Source organism: Tachyglossus aculeatus, chromosome 3, assembly GCF_015852505.1.
Source record: "Tachyglossus aculeatus isolate mTacAcu1 chromosome 3, mTacAcu1.pri, whole genome shotgun sequence".
Classification (NCBI taxonomy): domain Eukaryota; kingdom Metazoa; phylum Chordata; class Mammalia; order Monotremata; family Tachyglossidae; genus Tachyglossus; species Tachyglossus aculeatus.
In genome coordinates this window covers 74,097,659-74,117,697 of record NC_052068.1, presented here as the reverse complement: position 1 = coordinate 74,117,697, position 20,039 = coordinate 74,097,659, and the positions used below count along the sequence as shown (strand labels likewise).

Below are 20,039 nucleotides of genomic sequence, written 5' to 3'. Positions count from 1 at the left end.
TTCTAAGTGTTGGGGTAAATAAACGCTAATCAGGTTGGACATAGTCCCTTTCCCACATGGGGCTTACAATCTTAATCCTCATTTTATAGATGAGGTAATTGAGGCACAGGGAAGTGAAATGATTTGCCTAAGGTCACCCAGCAGGCAGAGGCAGGATTAGAACCCAGATCATTTTACCTGTCGGAATTTAGTTCACAAAGTGGTACGGGCCATCGCCCGTCGATATGAACATAATTGCCATGAGGGTGGTGAGTGGCAAGTATTCGAGTGTTTAGGTGGTGCAGAACTGTTGAAGGGGCAATTGTGGGGAATGGAAATTCACTGGGAAGGACCTGCCAGAGGAGCTGTGCTATTTTTTGAGAGCTTACTGTGTGCAGAGCACTGAATAAAGCACTTGGAAGAGTACACCACCACAGAGTTGGTAGGCATATTCCCCGCCCACAGGGAGCTTAAAGGTGTAATGGGAGAGAAGAGTGGGCAAGTTGAGAAGCAGCATGGCCTACTGGAAATCAATCAATCGTATTTATTGAGTGTTTACTGTGTGCAGAACACTGTACTAAGCGCTCCAGCGCTTAGAACAGTGCTTTGCACACAGTAAGCACTTAATAAATGCCATTATTACTATTATTATTATTGGGAAGTATAAGTTGGTAACATATAGAGACGGTCCCTACCCAACAGAGGGCTCACAGTCTAGAAGCGGGAGACAGAGAACAAAACAAAACATATTAACAAAATAAAATAAATAGAATAGATATGTACAAGTAAAATAAATAGAGTAATAAATACATACAAACATATATACAGGTGCTGTGAGCAAGCAATGGCCTGGGAATCAGGAGAGCAGGGTTCTAATTCTAGCTGCACCACTTGTCTGCTGTGTGACCTTTAGCAAGTCACTTCACATCATCTGTGCCTCAATTACCTCCTCTGTAAAGTGAGGTGGGACAGACGGGTGGGATGTAGACTACGTCCAACCTGATTATCTTGTATTCATTCATCATATTTGAGCGCTTACTGTGTGCGGAGCACTATGCACTACAAGCTTGGAAAGTACAATTCAGAAATAGAGACAATCCCTGCCCATGTCGGGTTTACAGTCTGGAAGGGGGAAGACAGACATCAAAACAAGTAAACAGGCATAATATAAATAGAATTATAGATATGTACATACACACACATGCTGTGGGGCGAGGAGAGCAGGTAGAGCAAAGGTTGTATCTACCCCAGTGCTTAGTACTGGGTCTGGAACATAATAAATAATAATGGCATTTATTAAGTGCTTACTATGTGCAAAGCACTGTTCTTAGCACTGGGGAGATTACAAGGTGATCAGGTTGTCCCACAGGGGGCTCAGAGTCTTAATCCTCATTTTACAGATGAGGTAACTGAGGCCCAGAGAAGTCAAGTGACTTGCCCAAAGTCACACAGCTGACAATTGGCAGAGCTGGGATTTGAACCCATGACCTCTGACTCCAAAGCCCGTGCTCTTTCCACTGAGCAAGTGCTTAACAAATACCACTAAAAAAAAAAAAAAAACACCAAAAAGTAGGAAAGAGAATGCTGATTGAGGGCTTAAAAACCAGTCACTGATCAGGGGATTTGGTGTGATGCAGAGAGGAATAGGCCACCACTAGAAGTTTGGGGAAAATTAAAGATGTATAAAGAATGATAATTTAGAAAAATGATCTTGGCAGTAAGGTGAAATATAGAGTGGAGAGGGGAGACAGGGACATCAGCAAGGAGGCTGATGCAGGGATGAGCTGTATGAGGAGTCCCACTCTCATAAAGGATATCTCTGTTCATAATTCAGGGGTCAGCCCCTCTGTCAAAGAAGAAAATCCTTTCTTTGGCCCTTTTGGAATAGCAGATAGGGCAGGCCAAAGAGCTGCTGTCCTGGTGTAACTGGCACCGCCCAGTTATGCCGTGAATTATGAATTGGTGCAGCCCCACCCTGATAGAGAGTTGGACACTTTGGGAGGAAACCTGTCCCTTCCTGACCTCTGGAGAATTGTTAATAATAATAACAATGGCATTTATTCAGCGCTTCCTATGTGCAAAGCACTGTTCTGAGCTCTGGGGAGGTTGCAAGGTGATCAGGTTGTCCCACGGGGGGCTCACAGTCTTCATCCCCATTTTACAGATGAGGTAACTGAGGCCCAGAGAAGTGACTTGCCCAAAGTCACACAGCTGACAATTGGTGGAACCAGGATTTGAACCCATGACCTCTGACTCCAAAGCCCGGGCTCTTTCCACTGAGCCATGCTGCTTCCCCTAACTGTTCCATTCACTGCTGCTATCTACGGTACTACTTGATCCAAAGTACTACAAGAATCAGTCAGTGGTATTTATTGAGCACTTACTGTATGCAGAGCACTGTCCTAAGGTTTTGGGAAAGTACCAGCTCATTGTAGGCATGGAACATGTAAACCAACTCTGTTCTATTATTCTCTCCCGAGCGTTTAGTACTGCGCTCCACACAGTAAGCACTAAGTACAAATACTTGAAAACGAAACGAGTGGATTAGACACACTCCTTGCCCACCAAATGGACCCACTCTAATTTGGAAAAGAGAGTATTTCTCCCCAAAATGCCTGGTTTGCTTTCACAGAGTAGCCTGGGACTCTGGAAGAATCAAGCTCATTGATAGCCTTTGCCTTCACACTAGAAGACACAAAAACAGTATACGGCTCTGCAAACTCTAATATTCTACTAAAACAACACCCAGAAAACAACAACAGAGGAAAACAATACCTGATCCACCTTCTGTTAAGGCTGCAAACACCACCAGTCAGCTTGAGGGAAGATAAAAGGCTGACAGTCTCTAAAGACAAATGGACATGATGAATTGAGGAAATTTCCTGGATCACACACACACACAAACCTAAATTTTGCCTGGAATATCCAGATATTTAAGGGCAAAGTGTAGAGCTTTTTAACTTGTACTGTCAGGCTACTCTTCCACCTCCTACCTAGCCAATGGCAGTGGAGTTAAATGACAGTATTTCAGTACCTAATAATCAGCATCATCATAATTATAGTATTTAAGTATTTATTATTTGCCAAGCACTGTAGAAAAAAGATACTCAGATTGGATAGAGTCCCTGTCTCACGTGGGACTTGCAATCTAAATAGGAGGGGCGACAGGTATTTAATCCCCATTTTTATAGATGAATAAATGGTGGCCCAGAGAAGTTAAGCGACTTGCCCAAGGTCACACAGCAGACAAGTTGTGGAGTTATATTAGAACATGTGTTCTCTCCAATCCTTTGCTTTTTCCACTAGGCCACAATGCCATAGAACAAATACTAAAGGGATAAAAATTCAAATTGTGAGGTAAAACTGGAGTTTTGTAAGTTCTCTTCAGTGGAGCTGGAAGAGATTTTGTTGAGACAAGATGAAAAAGCATGAAGTCAGTCAACACCTGAAAAGCAGCATTGCCCAGCGAAAGGAGTCAAGCCTGGGAGTCAGAGGACCTGGGTTTTGAGTTCTAATCCTGGCTCTGCTGCTTGGTGTGTGACTTTGGCAAGTCATTTCACTTCTCTCTGCCTCAGTTCACTCACCAGTTAAATAATAATAGTAATAATAACAATAATAACAACAACAGTTGTATTTGTTAAGCTCTTACTATGTGCCAAGCACTGTTCTAAGCGCTGGAGTAGATACAAGGTAATAATAATAATAATGTTGGTATTTGCTAAGCACTATGTGCCAAGCACTGTTCTAAGCTCTGGGGTAGATACAAGGTAATCAGATTGTCCCACGTGGGGCTCACAGTCTTAGTCCCCATTTTACAGATGAGGGAATTGAGGCATAGAGAAGTGAAGTGACTTGCCCAAAGTCACACAGCTGACAAGAGGCAGGGTCGGAATTAGAACCCATGACCTGACTCCCAAGCCCTTGCTCTTTCCACTAAGCCACGCTGCTTCTCCAATTTAGTACCTGTTTTCCCTGCTGCTTGGACTGTGAGCCCCATGTTGGGCAGGGACTGTGCCCAACCTGAATAACTTATATCTACCCAAGTGCTTAGGACACTGCACGATATACAGTAAGCAAATAAACACCATCATCACCCCACCACCTTTATCACCTATAATTTGGCCTACCTAAACAAGTTTGACCCTCTGGCAGCACTGTAGAAAATCCCAGAATTTTCCCCTCAACTGTCTGTCAAGCTGGACCATTTGACTCCCCTTCCCACCCAGTGTGCTGGGTGACATCTTTGTGCCCTGTGCCACCCACAAAGCTTCAGTGCTCTGCTGATCAATACTGATCAGCACAGAAATCCACACACATCCGCCAAACTAGCTCTCTTCCTCCCTTCAAAACTCTACTGAGAGCCCACCACCTCCAGGAGGCCTTCCCAGACTGAGCCCCCTTTTTCCTCTCCTCCTCCTCCTCATCCACCCTCTGCCCTACCTCCTTCCCCTCCCCTCAGCACTTGTATATATTTGTACAGATTTATTACTCTATTTTACTTGTACATATTTACTATTCTATTTATTTTGATAATGATGTGCATAGAGCTATAATTCTATTTATTCTGATGGTTTTGACATCTGTCTACATGTTTTGTTGTCTGTCTCCCCCTTCTAGACTGTGAGCCCGTTGTTAGGTAGGGACCGTCTGTATATGTTGCCAACTTGTACTTCCCAAGTACTTAGTACAGTGCTCTGCACACAGTAAGCGCTCAATATGATTGAATGAATGATTAATAATAGTGGCAATTGTTCAGTACGTATGTGCCAAGCACTGTGCTAAGAGCTGGAAGTATCATGGCTTAGTGGATAGAGCATGGACCTGGGTTCTAATCCATCTCCACCACCTGTGTGATCTTGAGAAAGTCACTTAACTTTTCTGTGCCTCAGTGGTCTTATCTGTAAAACTGGGATTAAGACAGTGAGACCCATGTGGGACATGGATTGTGTCTAACCTAATTATCTTTTATCTACCCCAGTGCATAGTAGAGTCCCTGACACATAGTCAGCACTTAAATAGCATAAAAAGGAGGAGGAAGGGGATATTCATTCAATCATATTTATTAAGTGCTTACTGTGTGCAGAGCACTGTACTAAGCGCTTGGGAAGTACTATTTGTTGGATTAGAAGGAATGTAGAGTGTAGGCTCATGTGACATCACAATAGCAAAAAGATATCAGCAAACCCGGGATGAAAATGGTTCTTTACTTTTCATATATTCCTTAGCATTTTCATCCATTCATTAGTACTTATTGAATGTCTATTGTACTCAAAAGCACTGTACTGGGCATCTATGAATACTTGTTTGCTGAGCATTGTTCTGGGTACCTATGGTGTGTAGAGTGCTTTCCTGGGTAGCTACTATATCCAGTGGACTGTACTGACTGCCTTCTGTGTGCAAAGCACCTGTTTTGGTCACCTGTTTTGTGCAGGGCACTGCATTGGGTAGCTACTGTGTCAAGGACTATCTTCTCTGTGCAGAGTAATACTAATAATTGTGGTATGTTAAGCACTCACTATGTGTCAGGCACTGTATGACATACAGTCCCTGTCCCACATGGGGCTCACGGTCTCAATCCCCATTTTACAGATCAGGTAACTGAAGCCCAGAGAAATGAAGCGACTTGCCCAAAGTCACACAGCCGACAAGTGGTGAGCAACTATACCGAGAGTCTAGTGTATGCTGCACACTTATAGTAGGTCAATGAGAGTCAAAGACACAGTCCTTAACCTCAAGGAGTTTGCAATCTAATGCTCAGTGGCCTAGGAAAAGGTATATGTTGCGAAGAACGGGGTCATTCAGCATTAGATCCATGTGGGCTTTCGCCTGGCCCTGTCTGACCCACCCTGGGAAAACAGTTGAGATACTTTCCTGAGGAGTGAATTCCAGCTTGGCTACCTCAGAGGAAGGAAGGAATGAAACCACTCCCAACTGCTCTCCTCCTTGCCCATCCTGACCAATACTTACCTCTGCATAGCCTCCACCCGAGGACGGCCTCTCTTAGAGACCTCCCTTTGGGGATTGATTTTACCTGAATACGGTTTTCTCTCAGAGACAGGCACAAAGCCATGTGGTTGGCTGGGCTGAGTGGGGCTCCATGTTCATTTATTCATTTAATTGTATTTATTGAATGCTAACTGTGTACAGAGCACTGTACTAAGCACTTGGATGAGTACAATATAACAATAAACAGACATATTCCCTGCCCACAACGAGCTCAGTCTAGAGTACAAGCTAGACAATGGAGGTCAAAAAGTAAGCATCGGCCTCCGTTATTCAGATATATTTCAGACCAAAAGAGACTCAACTAAAATATTCAAGATCGCGGAGGCCAAACTAATGATGATGACAACTGTGGTAATTGTTAAGCACTTGCGCCAAGCACGATACAATCAGGTCAGACCTGTCCCACAGTTTTAGTGGGTCCCATTTTGCAGGTGAGGAAAGAGAGGTTTGGAGAAGTTTTACGTGACTTGCCCACGGTCACACAGGAGGAAAGAGGTGGAGCCAAAACTAGAACTCAGATTTCTGACCCCTGGTCCTATGCTCAACAAGGTAATGCTATGTTTCTCTAGGCCAGCGAGGCTTGGATTGTGTAGACAAATCACATAGCCCCAGTCCATGACCCCGAGTTTAACAAATAGTACAGAGGAACCCTTGAACCAGGGGACCTTCATTTTAAAGAGTTTCTATTGTTCACTCACCCAAGAGTATTTACTGAGCAACTACAGTGTGCACAGCACTGAACTGAGTACCTGCTGTGTGCAGAACACTCCACTATTATTTTTCCTCTATATCCTAAGCCCCCGTATCAGTGGTCAGATCTCAGCAAAGGATGATAGTGCTTAGAACAGTGCTTGGCACGTAGTAAGCGCTTAACAAATACCATCATTATTATTATAAGCAGCCACATAGACAGACCAAATTAATCCAAAAGCTCTGTTAACCCATAGAATGCTCACTGTTTTTCCTGCAGGGGCTTTGGATACCTCATTTTTCACTCAAATTCGCAGCCCGGGAGCTATTAAATAGCCTCAGGGTGGCATATTAGGATTCTTCTGCTTTTCATATAAAGAGCACTTGCAACAAAATAGTCCTAATGTGCACTATACGAAATAGAGAGGGCACCTAACAGCCGACGGTGGATATTTGCAAACCTGCGATGATGGGCAGAGTCTTCAATCTGGCGTGTGTGGGGGCGGCAGCCTTTTCTGGCTCCTAAACCACTAAAAGTGAGACAGTGGTTTCCATAAGCCTGAATCAGAGGGCCAAATTTTGCCCTTTAATAGCAGTTATATGCCAAGCGCTGCTAGGGTGAGTACAAAATAATCAGGCCAGACACAGTTCCCATCTCACATGGTGCTCACAGTCTATGCAGAAAGGAGAACAGGTATTAAGTCACCATTTTACACTTGAGAAAATGGAGGCACAGAGATTTGACCAAGGTAACCCAGCAGGGAACTGGCAGAGCCAGGATTAGAACCCAGGTCCTCTGACTCCCAGCTCTAGGCCACTCTGTTTCTCAAGTCCTCTGTGGGCTTTGGTAATTTTGCAACGGTAACATCCAGATCCTCCTTTCCATTTCCTTGTTTCCAAAGGATGCTTTCTCATGTTACACCTTGACCTCCATTCGAACGGATAGCCGTTCAGCCGACACAAGAAGCTGCTTGGAGCCAAAACTAGCTCCAAGTCGAAAGGCGATACGTTCGTAAAGCTTTGTTCCTTCTGGGTAAAGTCTGGAAATTTGGGGTTCTCAGAAGAAGGAGGTCAGATCGTATCCCGCTGCCCACGTCTTGCCACCCACACTTCCTCCAGCCCTGTGACCTTTGAACTTCCTTCCCCTAGAAGTACCAGCTTTTGGAGCTCTGTCCTCCTACAGCTGAGCTCAGCCTCCTGGCTGGAGACCAGCCAAGAATTTCCTTAACGATAACTAATACACACACACACCTCCCCACTCCCATCACCGGAGAGATGAAGGAGGTCCAAAGCCACCATCTCCCTAATTGACTGGTCATAAAACTTGGAAAAGAACCAAGAGCTTCAAAAACCCATCTCCATCCTCAGTTCCCTGAGACTGTTGAGGGTGGTTTCAGCCCCTCGGAGTCCTTGTTCTGGCCCTCTGATTCAGTCACGGAGTGGTAGGGAGGAGGGGAGAGGAAATATTAGCTCTACTTCCTCTTCCTTTACTAGTGGTACCTAGCCCAACCACACTGTTTTCCATTAGGGTGCCAGGAACACCCACATATTAAAGCAAATTAGTATGTGGGTGATGTAGGGCACCCTAGATACTTGCCATAACAAAATAGACATTTTTTTGAGTTTTTAGAACCACCAATGACGACATAACCTCCTGTTTCCCTTCCCCTTGCTGCCTTTCCCCGCAACAACCAAGCCCCGGCTATCGATTAGAGAAGCAGTGTGGCTCAGTGGAAAAGAGCCCGGGCTTTGGAGTCAGAGGTCATGGGTTCAAACCCCGGCTCTGCCAATTGTCAGCTGTGTGACTTTGGGCAAGTCACTTGACTTCTCTGTGCCTCAGTTACCTCATCTGTAAAATGGAGATTAAGACTGTGAGCCCCCCGTGGGACAAGGTGATCACCTTGTAACCTCCCCAGAGCTAAGAACAGTGCTTTGCACATAGTAAGCGCTTAACAAATGCCATCATTATTATTATTATTAATAAGTTCAGGACAGGAAAGGAGAAAGGAAGGATGATGTATTGTGGGGTGTTCAGAACCTGGGGTACCCCTGTACACCCATACCCTGTCCCCCACAATGAACACTTGGAGTATTACACACAGAGGACACCCCAAGATATAGCTGGGTTATACTCCTCAAAAACGTGGCTGTATCACAAATGGTCATATTGTGGAATACATTTTCCAATAGATGAACATCCAATTCATTAGCTTCCATTCCAAAGCCATCCCCAAACCTGACAGCCAAGCCCTTCAGATAATTAAATAATAAAAATAATAATAATGATGGCATTTGTTAAGCACTTACTATGTACAAAGCACTGTTCTAAGCGCTGGAGGGGGATACAAGGTGATCAGGTTGTCCCACGTGGGGCTCACAGTCTTAATCCCTATTTTACAGATGAGGTAACAGGCACAGAGAAGTTGTGACTTGCCCAAAGTCACACAGCTGACAGGTGGCAGAGTCGGAATTAGAACCCATGACCTCTGTCTCCCAAGCCTGTTCTCTTTCCACTAAGCCACACTGCTTCATTAAAGTGAAGCTCTACATCCCCTCTCCTATTCTTAGAGGATTTCTGGCTCCTCGTTGTGCCGAACTTGGTCTCCTCCTTCCATCTCACCAGCTAAGCCTCCCCACAACATGGTCAGATGTGGCCACCAGAAACATGGGGACACCGCACGCGTTATGCCGGGCCTGCAGAGCAATGTAATGAAGGAGCCTTCCGCATGAATGTCCACCCCAACTTAGAGAATTTCTCCTGGGTACCCCTGAGCTCCCAGGTGGTTCCAGAGACTTTCCATTCCTCTCCCAGGTCCCCGTGAACATGGGCGCTGCTTCCAAGTCCTCCTGGAAGTCGGCGGCAGGAGCTGACATGGAGGGAAACTGAGTGCTTAAAGTATAAATACCAGACACAAAGGTGCTTAGTGCCACACCTGTACCAGACAGGTGACAGGTCAGCTGAAAACCAGACTGCCCTGCATACATAGGGATAAATGGCCACTCTAGATTCCCCCACCAAACCCCCAGACTTCCCCCTCCCCATCACACAAACAGCTCCATTATTCTTTGTTCATACAAGTAGATACCAATGATTACTGTGTGCAAAGCACTGTACTAAGGGCTCGGGAAAGTACAATACAACAAAAAACAGACACACTTCCTGCCCAAAGTGAGCCTGCAGTCTAGAGGGGAAGACAGACAATATGACTAAATAAATTACAGCTATGTACACAAGTGCCTTGGAGCTGGGAGCGGGAGTGAATAAAGGGAACAAGTCAGGGGGATGCAGAAAGGAGTGGGAGAAGAGGAAAGGAGGGCTTACTGAGGGAAGGCCTCATGCCTCACCCCGTTTCACTTCCCCTTGCTTCCTGGAAAATCCCCCCACCCCATGAACCCTAGCTGTCCATAAGCTAAGAACTGGGAGGGAAAGAGGAGGGGTATAAATAAACTCACCATCAGCCCCACAGCACTTAGGTGCATAGCCATAATTTATTTTAATGTCTGTCTCCCCCTCTAGTCTGTAAACTCCTTGCGGGCAGGGAATGTGTCTTCCAAATCTGTTGTACTCTCCCAAGCGCTTAGATCAGTGCTCTCCGCGCAGAAAGTGCTCAGTAAATATCACTGATGGATGGGTAGCTCAGAACCTGGGCGCCACTGAGGCAGACTATCCTCAGCACCGATGCCGAAGCCTCCTTTAAGTTTGAGGATTCCCTTGAAGAGGGGAGTATACCTACCGCTCATTCAGTAGATGAGGGAGAATCAGCAGTGTCACTTATCAAATCACTCAAACGGTCGAAGCGGTTTACCTGGCACTCGATCCTAAGGCCGCGCTCTCCTCCAGGTAGGAAAAGTGGTCCCTTATGAGCACCCCTTGGCTCTTTCCCCACCCTCACCTGCTTTTCCTTCCTCCTTCCCACCTCCAGCTCTCTCCCTCTCGGCTTTGATTGGCTTGAATGGTGTCATCGCTCCTTGCCCGAGGTAACCCAAAAGGCTGACTGGAAGGACTCGCTTTCAATCTTGGCCCCGCTCCGCCTCCCCCGGAGATTTGAGTTTACAATCTGGTTGGCAAGGAGATCACAGCCCGGAATTGTTTGCTGTTCTGATGAGGCGAGCTGGAGTTATGCCTCTATGCCATTTTTGTGCACTTACCTCTCGGATTTCTTTGCTATGACGATAGCTGCGTTACCGTTGCTTATTCACTGGTTTTATTTATTGTGTTATTGCCTTCCTGGTGTGCCAGTTCACCTCTACTCACTTTTAGATTGTGAGCCACTTGTGGGCGAGGGGCCATGTGGGAATGTATTTCCTTTATTATTAATAATAATAAAAATGATCATAATTGTGTCATTCATTAAGCACTTTTGTGCCAAGCTCTGGGGTATGTACAATATAGTCAGCTCTGTTCCACAAGGAGCTCACAGTTTAAGGAGAAAGGAGAACATTCATTCATTCAATTGTATTTATTGAGCACTTACTGTGTGCAGAGCACCGTATTAAGCGCTTGGGAAATACAAGTTGGTAATTAATTGAATTGGTAATTTAATTTGAGTAGCAGATATTTTTATTTTAGCTCAAAGAGGTTTTTATAAAAAAAATTCAAGTTGGGACTAACAGCTCAGCTTAGAACAGTGCTTTGCACATAGTAAGTGCTTAAGAAATGTCATTATTTTATTATTATTATACATATTTATTATCAATGGAATTTATTGAGCACTTACTGTGTATAAAGCACAGTACTAAGCACTTGGGAAAGTACAAAGATAATATTGTCATTTCATGCTCAGCATGGATATCAAAATCATTATCGTTATTATTGTTTTATTATTATTGTATTTGTTAAGCACTTACTACTTGCCAGGTACTAAGTGCTGGGGTAGAGCCAAGTTAATCAGGTTGGACACAGTCCCTGCCCCACATGGGGCTCACAGTCTAAGCAGGAGGGAGAGCAAATTTCTAGCTCCTTCCTGCCTTTTTCCCCCCAAAATCAGGAAATGAGTTTTACTGAAAAGCGAAACCGTCAAACGCATGTGGAGCAAGGTAGATTTCCAAGCCAGTATGACCATGTGACTATCCAGTATTGAATTCCAATTTTACAGAGAAGTCAAGTGACTTGCCCAAAATCACACAGAATGCAAGTAGCAGAGATGGGATCAGAGCCCTTGGCCCCTGATTCCCATGCCCAAGCTCTTTCTTCCAGGCCCCACTGCTTCTCTCTAGTACCATATTATGTTTCCGGCACTTAGTACGGTGTTTGGCACAGAGAACACACTAAATTAATGCAATAAGAGCAGAGGCATAGGGGCCCATTTCATTCAACCAGGCAGGGGAGAAGCTAAAATTTGAATCCAGACTTGATTTCAATTCTCCATTTGAGAACGTTGCCTTCCTTTTTATGGATTTTTCCCTTGCCAACTTGAATTCCAGTTCAGGAGGCCACTTGAGCCTGGAAGGTAAATATAATCTCCATTGTAGAAAGGGGGAAGGTGGAAGCAGAGAGGTTGAGTCCAATTGGTTGCCCCCTTCTCATGATCTGATGAGGCCATGCAGAATGCTGTGCCATGCTGTTTGCCCTGCCCAGATGGCAAACAGGGAGCCAACTCTCAGGGCCCTGCTAATTTACCCAGGCATCTGACCACAGGGGCAGGCAGGCTCTGGTGGCAATAGAGACAGTGGGTACATGACCCTCGTCCTCCACTCCGACTCAATTTTATCCCCCTGATTTGTATGAAAGCCACCCAGAGGGTGGAGCAAAGTTGGGCACTTCCTTCATTGCCCACACTAACCACTGCACAGGATTAGTATAATAATAATAACACCAATATTTGTTAAGCACATATTATGTGCCAAGCGCTGTTCTAAACACTGGGGTAGAAACAAGGTTATCAGGGTGTCCCATGTAGGGCTCACAGTCTATCTCCATTATACAGATGAGGTAACTGAGGCACCGAGAAGTTAAGCGACTTGCCCAAAGTCACATAGGTGACAAGCGGCGGAGACGAGATTAGAACCCACGACCTCTGACTCGGAAGCCCGTGCTCTTTCCACTAAGCCACGCTGCTGGCATATTGCATAAACTTGGCATGACCATCTAAAAAAGTCTTTTACTATGCAAAAATTGTCATCTTTTCCACTGTGCATGTCTGGTTGCTACGGCCACGGCACAAGTCAACTCCCACTTGCTCAATTCCACCTCCACGTGGGGTGGTTTTTATATTTATATTTATACACACACACACACACACACACACGGGTGGGGGCGAAGGAGGTTGTTCTTTAGCCAATTTCAAACTAATGCCAGTAAGTTTGTTTCTGTTTTGTCTCAGCCTTCCTCCCTCTCTACGCACAATCCTATCATCATCTTGGGGTGTTAGTTCCCCAAGGAAGGGAAACCCCAACCCCCGACATCATTATTCCCCTATTGTTATTCCACAGTGGGTAATCTAAAACATCCTGTACTGCTAATAAAAATAGCACTAAGAAATAAGTGCTACTGAGGATATGAGATGATTAGGAATGAAGGTGAACAACCTGTTACTCTGGGATGAATTATAAGCACCAAGGCATAGTGGATAGAGCAAGGGCCTGGGAATCAGAAGGTCATGGGCTCTAATCCCAGTTTGTCCCCTCTAGACTATGAGCTCGTTGTGGGCAAGGATTGTCTCTCTTTATTACTGTATTGTACTTCCCCAAGCACTTAGTACAGTGCTCTGCACACAGTAAGTGCTCAATAAATGAATGGTCTGCTCTGTGAACTTGGGCAAATCATTTCACTTTTCTGTGCCTCAGTGACTTCATCTGTAAAATAGGGATAGAGACTGTGAGCCCCAAGTGGGGCAGGGACTGTAGCCAATCTGTTTTGCTTGTATCCACCCCAGTGTTTAGTGCAGTGCCTCGCACATTGTAAATGTTTAACAAATACCACAATTATTATTATAAATGCCAAGATATTCCTTGTGCCTAAAGCCAAGCATAATGGATCAATCAGTGGCATTTGTGGACTGCTTGCTGAGGGCAGAACATTTGGGAAAGTGTAATACAACAGAGTTAGTTGACACGTCCCCTGCCAACAAGGAGTTTACAGTCTAGAAGGGGAGAAAGACGTCAAAATAAATTGTGGCTTTGTACCCAAGGGCAACGGGGCTGAGGGCGGAATGAATATCGGGTTTAAAAGGTACAGATTTAAGTGCATAGGCAACACAGAAGGAAGGAGGAGTAGGGGAAATGAGGGTTTAGGTCAGGAAAGCCCCTTCACTGGCTTCTCTGTTTCCCATCTCTGGTAGTAGTAATAATAATAGCAGTAACATACCATGTTGATTCACACATTTATCCTAGCCTGCCTTGATTACTTTATCAGCCTCCTTGTTGACCTCCCTGCTTCCTGTCTCTCCCCACTCTGGTCCATACTTCTCTGCTGCCCAGATTATTTTTCTATAAAAGTCCATGTTCCCCACTGAAGAACCTCCAGTGGTTACCCATCCACCTCTGCAAACAAACTCCTTACCATCGATTTTAAAAGCACTAAATCACCTTGCCGCCCGCACCCCTCACTACTCTCCTAGTACAACCCAGCCCACATACCACCCTCCTCTAATGCCAACCTACTCACCGTACCTCCATCTCGCCTTTCTCACTGCTAATCTCTCTCCCATGTCCGGCCTCTGGCCTGGGACACCCTTCCTCCTCACATCTGACAGACGATTACTCTTCCCTCTTTAAAGCCTTATTGCCCAGACTGAGCCCCTTCCTTCCTCTCCTCCTCCTCCCCATCCCCCCGCCTTACCTCCTTCCCCTTCCCAAAGCACCTGTATATATGTATATAAGTTTGTATGTATTTATTACTCTATTTTATTTAGACATATTTATTCTATTTATTTTATTTTGTTAATATGTTTTGTTCTCTGTCTCCCCCTTCTAGACCGTGAGCCCGTTTTGTTGGGTAGGGACCGTCTCTATGTATTGCCAACTTGTACTTCCCAAGCGCTTAGTACAGTGCTCTGCACACAGTAAGCACTCAAATACGATTGAATGAATGAATGCACATCTCCTCTAAGAGGCCTTCCCTGACTAAACCCTCTTTTCCTTTCCTTTCATTCCCTTCTAAATCACCCTGACTACCTCCTTTATTCATCCGCCTTCCCAGTAACAAAGCACTATGTATACAAGCACTTAGTACAGTGCTCTATAAATACGATCAAATGAATAAATACCTGTAATTTAATGTCTGTCTCCCCCTCTACACTGTAAGCTCATTGCTAGCAGGGAATGCCTGTTATATTGTACTCTCCCTAGCACTTAGTACAGTGCTCTACACACATAAGCACTCAAATATGACTGATGACTAATAGGAGTAATAGCATTAAGAATACACAGGTGGGAATTGCTCACCTTCACTGTCCCTCCAGAGGCTCACAATCTAAAAATCTACACAGAAATCCCCTTGATAGTAGAGAATTATGGGTGGGACGGGGGGGGCGGAAATGGGACAGAAGGATCAAACTGGAGTAGCAAAAGTACGTAAGTCACTTCACTACACCTCAGTTACCTCATCTATAAATAGGGACCATCGCTATATGTTGCCAACTTGTACTTCCCAAGTGCTTAGTACAGTGCTCTGCACACAGTAAGCGCTCAATAAATACAATTGAATGAATGAATGAATTGAGAGCCCCCATGTGGGACACAGACTTTATCCAACCAGATTAGCATGTATCTACCCCAGCGCTTAATACAGTGCGTGGCACATAGTGTTTAAAAAATATCACACACACACAAAAAGAACTATGTTTCAAAAGGCACACCTTTCTCTTGTAGCTCCCCGAGGATCAGTTTTCTTCCTCAGGCTGCTACTGAATCAACAAGTTTTCAGTCAGTAATACATCCTTCCTGGGGAAGTTTCTTAAACCTCTGGGGGGTTCAAACCCAGCCAGCAGAGGAAGGGTAACAGCAAGTTACCTGGATATTATCAGGATTCCTCAGCTGGACTTATTGCTGACCAAATGGACAGCAAAGGTGAAGAAACCCCAGGGTCTTGCTCTCCTCTGGGACCCTTGTCCTTGCAACCATTTCCAGGCCAGCACAGGGCAGATAGTGTAGACCAGGAGTGGGGAGTAGGGAGCTGAAGTTTAGCCCCCCACATTTGCTGGACTTTGTTTCCAAACTTTCCCCTGTGAAACGTTCACCCGTTCAACTCCAGGATAACCTGCCTTGGGAGGTTTTTAAAGGGAACCCAGGTGCTCCTGCTGCCGTTCAAATTGCATACCTTGATCACCAGCTGATCCTATTTATAGTTGCTGGTAGGACGTTTTGTTGATGACCTCGAGACCTCTGCAGGTCTAACTTCACTCACTATTGCAGGGAACATGTCTACCAACAATGCTGTGTCTCCTCTCCCAAGTGCTTAGTACAGTGCTCGCCACATTGTAAGCATACAATAAATACCGTGGATTGATTGATTGATTAAATGCATGACCCTGGGGCAGGTGAGAGCTGACAGAAGAGAAAACAGGAGGGTGGACAGCTGATGTGGAGCCACGCAAGCCCAAACAAGTGCCCCAATAAACCCATTTTGGTTGTCCCCATTTCACCTGGGGAAAGGTTTTAGCTTGGAGCCTCCTCTGGCAGTGTAGGAAAGAATGGTACAAACTGTTCATAATAATAATAATAATAATAATGGCATTTATTAAGCACTTACTATGTGCAAAGCACTGTTCTAAGCGCTGGGGTAGATACAAGGTAATCAAGTTGTCCCACGTGGGGCTCACAGACTTAATCCCCATTTTCCAGTTGAGGGAACTGAGGCCCAGAAAAGTGAAGTGACTTGCCCAAAGTCACCCAGCTGACAAGTGGCAGAGCCGGGATTCGAACCCATAACCTCTGACTCCAAAGCCCAGGCTCTTTCCACCGAGCCACGCTGCTTCTCTAATCCCATGTGCTCCCTTGTGGGCAGGGAATATGCCTGTTTGTTGTTGTATTGTACTCTCCCAACTGCTTAGTAGAGTGCTCTGCACACATTAAGCGTTCAATAAATACAATTGAATGAATGAATGAACCGCTTTTTCCATTACATGGAAAGTTCCTGGAGCTGGGAGTCAGAAGACCTGGGTTCCAGTCTCGTCTCGGCCCAAGCCTGCTGTGTAACCTTTCTCAAGTCGCTTCACCTGTCTGGGCCTCAGTTTCCTCACGTGTAAAATGGAGATAAGATGATTGTGAACCCTCCCCAAGATTCCTCCCGGTGCCACCACCTGCAATGGTGGCTCTCAGGGTTCTGCTCCTGGCATGCCCTGGACAATGCGGGCCCATTTCCATGGACTTAAATCCATGGCACTGATGGCACCCCAGATCTTAGAGAAGCAGCACATCATTGCCTAGTGGATAGAGCAAGGGCTGGGAGTCTGAAGGTCCTGGGTTCTAATATCTCTGTCATGTAACCTTGGGCAAGTCACTTGACTTCTCTGTGCCTCAGTTACCTCATCTGTAAAATGGGGATTGAGACTGTGAGCCCTACTGTGTCCAACCCGATTTGCTTATATTCATTCAATCGTATTTATTGAGCGCTTACAGTGTGCGGAGCACTGTACTAAGCACTTGGGAAGTACAAATTGGCAACATGTAGAGACACTCCCTACCCAACAGCGGGCTCACAGTCTAGAAGGGGGAGAAGACAACAAAACAAAACAAGTAGACAGGTGTCAATACCATCAAAATAAATGGAATTATAGCTATATACACATCATTAATAAAATAAATAGGGTAATACATATGTACAAACAGAAACAAGTGTTGTGGGGAGGGGAAGGAGGTAGGGCGGGGGGGCGATGGGGGGAAGGAGGAGAGAAAATGGGGGGCTCAGTTTGGGAAGGCCTCCTGGAGGAGGTGAGCTCTCAGTAGGGCTTTGAAGGGAGGAAAGAGAGCTAGTTTGGCAGATGTGTGGAGGGAGGGCATTCCAGGCCAGGGGGAGGACGTGGGCCGGGGGTCGACGGCGGCACAGGCGAGAACGAGGCCCAGTGAGGAGGTTAGCGGCAGGGGAGCAGAGGGTGTGAGCTGGGCTGGAGAAGGAGAGAAGGGAGGTGAGGTAGGAGGGGGTGAGGTGATGGAGAGCTTTGAAGCCGAGAGTGAGGAGTTTTTGCTTGATTTGAAGGTTGATAGGCAACCATTGGAGATTTTTGAGGAGGGGAGTGACATGCCCAGAGCGTTTCTGTAGAAAAGTAATCCAGACAGCAGAGTGAAGTATAGACTGAAGCGGGGAGAGACAGGAGGATGGGAGATCAGAGAGAAGGCTGATGCAGTCATCCAGTCGGAATAGGAAGAGAGATTGAACCAGCAAGGTAGTGGTTTGGATGGAGAGGAAAGGGCTGATATAGGTGATGTTAGATCCACCCCAGTGCTTAGTACAGTGCCTGGCATATAGTAAGGGCTTAACAAATACCGCAGTTATTATTATTATTATTATTATGACTACGTGACTCCTCCCTTCCACCCCCCATCGCAGCTCTCGGTGACCTCGGCGTCCTCCTCGACCAGACACCAAAGTTACCTCCCCGGGACCCTGCCCCAGCTCTCCTCCACATCCTGACCTCTGCAGAACCTGGGGAAGACCGTGGAGCTACTGCTGGAGCGCTCACTCTGATCGTGCTTCTGATCCTGGAGATGAGCTGTGAGAGCCCTGAAGTTCTGCTCATTCAGTCAATCAGTCAGTCGCATTTTTTGATCACTTGCTATGTGCAGAGCACCGTACTAAACGCTGGGGAGAGCAAAATATAACAATAAATGATACATTCCCTGCCCACAACAAGCTTACAGTCTAGAGGACTGTGCTCCTCTAATAAAAATAATATTTGTTAAGAACTTACTTTGTGCCATGCACTGAACTAAGCACTAAGGTAGATAAAAACTGATTGGGTTGGACACAGTTCCTGTCCCATATTGGGCTTACAGTCTTAATCCTCATTTTACAGATCAGGCAACTGAAGCATAGAGAAGTGACTTGCCCAGGGTCACTCGGCAGATGTGGCAGAGCTGGAATTCGACCCCATAACTCCCAGGCCCATGCTCTAGGCACTAAGCCGGGTTGAGATTGGCTTTTGTCTTCATGTTCTCTTGTCTCATGTTCTTCTTGTGTTTGGTTTCATCTCTCTGTATGTACTTTGCCAGTCCCCTCTCCCGCTTTCCATTTTTAGATTACAAATCCCCCAAAGGGACAGGGACCATGTCTGATCCTTATCTGGATATTCTTTCCCAGTGCTTAGTGCTCTGCACACAGTAAGTGCTCAGTAAATGCTATTCCTACTATTACTCCATGAGTCGGGGACTTTGTCCAATCTGATAACCTTACACATTACTCCAGTGCTTAGACCATAGTTAATGTTTAATAAACACTGTAATTAAAGAAACTCCCCCCATGCCTGAATATACCAGTATACATAGAATAGATTTCTGATCTCCCAACCTCCTGTCTCTCCCCACTTCAGTCTGTACTTCACTCTGCTGCCCAGATTATCTTTCTACAGAAACGCTCTGGGCACGTCATCCCCCTCCTCAAAAATTTCCAGTTGTTGCCTATCAACCTTCGTATCAAGCAAAAACTCCTCACTCTCGGCCTCAAGGCTGTCCATCCCCTCGCTGCCTCCTACCTCACCTCCCTTCTGTCCTTCTCCAGCCCAGCCCGCACCCTCCGCTCCTCTGCCACTCACCTCCTCACTGGGCCTCGTTCTCACCTGTCCCTCCGTTGACCCCCGGCCCACGTCCTACCTCTGGCCTGAAATGCCCTCCCTCCTCACATCTGCCAAACTAGCACACTTCCCCCCTTCAAAGCCCTACTGAAAGCTCCCCTCCTCCAGGAGGCCCTCCCAGAGTGAGCCCCACTTTTCCTCTGCTCCTCCTCCCCTCCCCATCGCCCCGACTCCCTTCCTCTGCTCTACCCCCCTCCCCGCCCCACAGCACTTGTGCATATATGTCCATATTTATTATTCTATTTATTTGATTAACAAAGTGCAAAATCTATAATTCTATTTATCATCATCATCATCAATCGTATTTATTGAGTGCTTACTGTGTGCAGAGCACTGTACTAAGCGCTTGGGAAGTACAAATTGGCAACAATTATTTATTTATTTTGATGCTATTGATGTCTGTCTACTTGTTTTGCTTTGCTGCCTGTCTCCCCCCTTCTAGACTGTGAGCCCGTTGTTGGGTAGGGACCGTCTCTGTTGCCGACTTGTACTTCCCCAGCACTTAGTACAGTGCTCTGCACACAGTAAGCGCTCAATAAATACAATTGAATGAATGAACAAATAGCTACTTGAGCCCTCTCCTTCCTCTCCCCCTCCTCCCCCTCTCCGTCCCCCCGCCTTACCTCCTTCCCCTCC

The 20,039-nt window shown here is 45.9% G+C and overlaps 1 protein-coding gene across 2 annotated transcripts in view; it reads right to left on the bottom strand.

Moving 5' to 3' along the window:
- Positions 1-2,825, bottom strand: part of CAPSL (calcyphosine like) — a 30,758-nt gene extending 27,933 nt beyond the window's left edge. For both annotated transcript variants that reach the window (XM_038744136.1, XM_038744135.1), the window contains exon 1: positions 2,755-2,825. The gene's annotated coding sequence lies outside the window, so the exon portion shown is untranslated. The remainder of the gene's footprint in view (positions 1-2,754) is intronic.
- Positions 2,826-20,039: the final 17,214 nt, after the last annotated feature.